At 36.3% G+C, this 5,482-nt stretch overlaps 1 long non-coding RNA gene across 1 annotated transcript; it reads left to right on the top strand.

The window, feature by feature from the left end:
• The first annotated feature begins 1,405 nt into the window (after positions 1–1,405).
• On the top strand, positions 1,406–5,105 carry LOC125502553. The gene is made up of 2 exons (XR_007280319.1): positions 1,406–4,643; positions 5,054–5,105. It is a non-coding gene; the product is annotated as an uncharacterized LOC125502553 (long non-coding RNA).
• The last annotated feature ends 377 nt before the right edge of the window (positions 5,106–5,482 follow it).

Raw genomic sequence — 5,482 nt, forward strand, 5'->3', positions numbered from 1 at the left:
CGAAGGGCAATCGAGTACCAGAGATTGCCGAACATAGTCGATCACCGTCACCTTGACCTCCGAATCCGCCATATTCTGCTGTGTGGTAGATCTGCCCGCTACTTGAACATCCGTTCGGCGACATCAGCCGCCTCCTGGTTCCCTAGAGGGATAGCCAGGGACGGTCTGGATGAGACTTCGGAGACTTGCTGGTGTTTGGGGCGAGTATGGTTTTGCTGGTATGGTATGGCATGGTATGTATTGGCTGTGTATTATCGATTTGTATTTTTTTGGAAATTTTCATTTGATTAATCAGTTAACGTAGGTTACAGATCAAACGGTTAGCAGACGGTAGTTTGTAGTCGTCAAACCACGTTTTCTTGTTCTTTATTAAGCTCACCATTTTCCTTTTTTTGTATCATCATTCAAGTCAGTTTATGTACTATCACGGTAAAAGAATTGAGTAGGTATTTTGGCAGCATTCCATCGCTGAGTGTTCTAGCTTTGCTGCAGAAGCTAGTGGCGCTCAAACGAACTCAGCCTTCGGGCTTTGCACACGACCGCCCGAAATACCCGCTCAAGGGAAACCTTTTCTCTCTCTCTCTCTCTCTCTCTCTCTCTCTATTAAATTGTTATTTAAATCGTTGCATTAATTAAATAGTTTTCATTAAAGGTTGATTTTTATTCTTTTGTTCTGTCCGAAATTTGTCGTGTTGCAACATAATAGGAAACCAAATCCAAAAAACAACTCAAGCCAGTAGATGGCGCTGATCCAACGGTTTCCACAAAATTAACATTGAGTTGGACGTATTATAGTCTATAATATTTGATGGTAGCTACTGCGGTAGCCTCTAACTTGAGGAGGGTATAAGACTCAGATAATTTAGTACAATAATCCATGACAACTAGAATGTATCTTTTTCGGCCCGGTCCTGTGAGAACGCTCCTGCCACGTCAAGGCGATTCTCACAAATTGAGCATCTACTCATCAATGGCAAATGAAACGTCTACTGCATCATTCGACCTCTTGACCTTATTCGAGGAGCGTTGGTTGCACAACATGTCTCGCAAGTTATATATTCCTACACAGTGATGACCCTGTATAGTACTACTAGATCAGCACACCCATGACACTATGCTGAGTTAACTTTATTAGAGATAGGAGAATAATATTGTAACGCAAATGGCCTGGGGTACTCACGTTTGGAATGGGGGGATCAAAATGCATGGTATTTCAGTATAATTCTCATTTACAGTCAAATATGACACTGACAAGCGGGAAGTTTCGCACCTGTTCTGGAGATTTCGAGAACCATCTGGGTTACCTGAAGGAATCTATATATATCTGTTATTGTTATTGTTTGTGAAGTTGACGGTAATTTTAAAGTTAGTTTGTTCCTGTTCCGTAGTTAAAGTGATACCGAGTTGAATAAAAGTTGGAAACAGAAGAAAGAGTTCATCCACGGTACAATATAGTAGTGCCAACCGGCGAACATTGTCTTTATTCAATTAACTGTCGTGTACGAACATAGTTTTGTAATAAGTCCGTAATCTAATAAATTGTTTTTTTTAAAAAGTCTTCGCGCTTGGCAAAGCATAAAATTGGCGCAGTCGGTAGGATTTGTCAAAACGGCTCAACAAAAATCGTGAAAAGTTTCGTTTTAACGATTAATTTGGCAAATTCCGAAATCGTGCTCGCGGACGTGTTCGACCGAAATGAACGTTTCTTAGATAAAGAAGACCAGGGATCAAGGGACTACATCGCCCTCAACCTATTGGCAACTAGAAGTAAGAAGACCAGGGACCAAGGGACTACATCGCCCACAACCTATTGGCACTAGCAACTAAGGCGCAAGAAAAGAAAAACTTCAAGAATGAAAATCGCAATACTTCCACTGTAAGTACAAGTTAAAAGTGATTTCTGCTCGTTTATTCTAACATTTCATGTCCTCTTCCGAAGAAGAATTTGAGAATATAATCAAACAATTTTAACTTTCTAATTTTTAAACGAAACGCAATTCTAACAAATTAAGAATGCATCATCAAGCAAACCCTGAAAATGTAGGTATCAATTATCAACTTCGACGTCTTTATGTAGATGCAATTCCTACTTTTGATGGAAACCCACATACCCTTTCCATTTTTATTAATAATTGCACTAGTCTAATTTCAAGTTTTATAGAGAAGGAGAGGAACTACATAATAGTTTCATTGTTCGCTCTATAATTGGGAAATTAACAGGTCGAGCTTTAAGTTTAATAGGTTCTAGAATTAATAAACTTCATACCTGGAACGACATTAAAAATACCCTTCAATTAAGCTTTAGTGACCAACGTAATTTAGATTGCCTTGTTCAGGATTTGATAGCTTTAACACCTTCTAAAGGTGAAACACCGTATAATTTTGGTATGCGATGCCAAGATGCACGTTCTTTGATCTTTTCCAAACTAGATTCTCTGAAATTAACCGAACAAGAAAGAACAGTACGAATCAAAATCAAAATTACGAAGAACTATCATTAAAAACTTTCATTTGTGGATTAACCGGTCAATTACAAAATAATGTCCGACTCCGTGATCCAAACAGTTTAGAACAAGCTATGTCTCTCGTTATAGAAGAAGAAAACTTTCTCTATAGCAAAAATCGTGCCAATGCCCTAAATACACAATGTTTTAAACCAAACCAAAGAATGATACCATCAACTCAATTCAGTCAACCAAAACCAATCAACTACCAACATAACCAAATACCCAATCTTACAAACCCGTTCAAACAACAAAACCACAACAATTTCAACTTCCCTAAGCCATTCAACACCAACTTTCAATTCAGATCACCACTATTTCAACCAAGACAAAGCCAAGTATTCAGAAACCCATTCATGAATAATCCAAATCGCTTTGTGCATCAAAGACAACCCCAACCATATCAAAGACCAAATTTTCCACCAAGACAAAGCCAAGTATTCAGAAACCCATTCATGAATAATCCAAATCGCTTTGTATATCCGAAACAGCCCAAACAAAATCATGGTAAACTTGACGAACCAATGGATACTTCCTCAGGTTTATCTAAATTCCAAAAACCAACTTTTACAGAATTCCATCAACAAAACGTTGAAAGTAACGAAATGAATTTTCATGATCCTAATAATCAGTTTCCGAATATCAAAACGTTTATGCTGATTTTAATAACCCTGAAACCTTCATTGACCCAGATGAAATAGAAGATTACTATGACCCATATCATGAAGAAAACAGAGACTATGACAACCAAGCATATTTTGATGAACTCGAAAGAAATAACAGAACTAGTTCATTGCAAATGCCCACACAAGCATCTTATCTTCATGATTCTACACAATCTCAATGGTACGATAACAATGAAAACACTGAGAATGAAAATTTTACAATGCGTCCTATAACACCCGAGAAACCTTGATAAATTGCAATTTAACTGCAGCTAATCTACCTCACATATACATTCCCGAAATAAACGCAAACTTACTAATTGACACTGGAAGTTCTAAAAGCCTTCTATCAAAAGAAATCGTTGAAAAATTCTATTAACGATTTATTTTTAATGAAGAATTCCAAATTCAAACAGCTCACATGATATCTCGACACAACCAAGTAATTTTCATTCCAATCTTCAATATTTGCAAAACAAATCTAAAACACAAATTCTACGTATTCAATTTCAGTAATAAATACTATGGATTAATTGGTATTGACTTATTAACGGAATTAAAAGCTATATTAAACGTCAATGATAGAATACTAATTACTCCCTTCGCAAGAATTCCCGTCATTTACGAATCAGAACATCAATCAAACCGGAATTTCAAAAACTATTCTATTACAATTTCTGCAAGATCAAAACAAATTGTAAAAATACCAGTGAAATATCCGAATGGTACAGCCCTTGTCAACTATTTAAAATTTAGTGAACAAGTTGAAATGCCCCAAGCGGTAGTAAACATTAATAAATTCTTCGCAACTACCACCATGACTAACAGTTCTGAAAATGCCATATGTCTAACAATAAACAAACTTTTCGAAGTAGAACTTTTAAACACCAGCGAATTAAATTTCATTGAAAAAATGGAAATTAATGAGCCTGATGAAATTGACATCTCTAAAGATAATTTGTTAAAAGCAAATTTAAAAAATCTGAGACGCAATCATTGCAATACAGAAGAACAAAAAGCAATTAGAAACCTTTGTTTAGAATTTCGTGATATCTATTATTGCGATAAAATTCCTTTGACATTCACCTATCAAATCAGACACAAGATAAACTTATCTGATAAAACCCCAATTTTCACAAAAACGTACAGATACCGCGAAATCCATAAAACCGAAGTCATAATAGAGTGCAAACCCAGAGAAGACGCGAACAGAAATAGGGGAATACCGCCAACCAGATGGTCTGACCACATAGGGTAAACGCTACAGTTGTTGGCACCCCGAGAGTTATTGGCACATTCTTCATAAAATAATTAAATTTAGGGCCTCTACAACATCGATTGACATCACAATAATTTTTTTAATATCTGACATCATTGTCGCTATAGTAACCGTTAAAACTGCAACCTAACATATAATTGAGTTTTGTTAATGTCAGTTCAAAGAGCTGTGTGTCGTTGGGTCTCGTAAGATCAGGTGAGTTTTTCACAATTTGCTAAGGATCGATAGGAGTTTGGTAGCATTTAGATATTGTTCCGAGCGGGATTATTCACGATTATATTTATTTCTATTGATGGTAGAGGCAAAAGAAGGCTTTATAAACATAAAACCCTAGATAAAATAAGCGGGAAGGTGTAATTTCTTTGGTGCCAATAACTGACTTTTATAAAATAGAAAAGAATTGTGATTGGCCCATGGGGTCAATGACTGGGTTTTGGTTATATTTTTATTAAAAAGCGCAATCTTGTTGAAAGCCATCAATGTAAAATTTTAAACAAAAAATGACTTGAAATGACTGAAAAAAAAGTTTGTTTGTGACCTAGACAGTTGTTGGCCCGGTGCCAATCATTGTGTGTAATATGTGCCAATAAATCAATGTTTTACAGAATAATGCCGAAGGTAGTAAACTCAGAGCCCTACCAGAAAAAATATTCAGAAGAAGTTCTTAAAATAGCCTTAGAAGAAATTGAAAATGGTGCCAGCAAGAAGGCCGTGGCCAAAAAATATAATATTCCTAGATCAACCTTACAATTCAGGAAAAGTGCAAAATTCTCCAAAATATCTCACGAACCTCCACCTCAGTCAAATGGGCATCAGATTCCGTGAAAAAAGGTTTTCCTCAAAGAAAGGAAGACATTCAAACAAGTGTTAAAAATTTTCTTGACAAGCATCCTAGCCCAACGCCCTTTAAAAATAATTTCCCAGGAGACGGGTGGTACAAGAGCTTTTTGCGTCGAAATCCTTCTTTAACTGAAAGGCAGACAGAAGCAGTAACATCGGCAAGTGCCAACGTTAGTGAAAATAATATACGAGGT

This window comes from Dendroctonus ponderosae, unplaced genomic scaffold (genome assembly GCF_020466585.1).
Source record: "Dendroctonus ponderosae isolate FM_Combo_2020 unplaced genomic scaffold, Dpon_F_20191213v2 Dpon_F_20191213_1, whole genome shotgun sequence".
Classification (NCBI taxonomy): domain Eukaryota; kingdom Metazoa; phylum Arthropoda; class Insecta; order Coleoptera; family Curculionidae; genus Dendroctonus; species Dendroctonus ponderosae.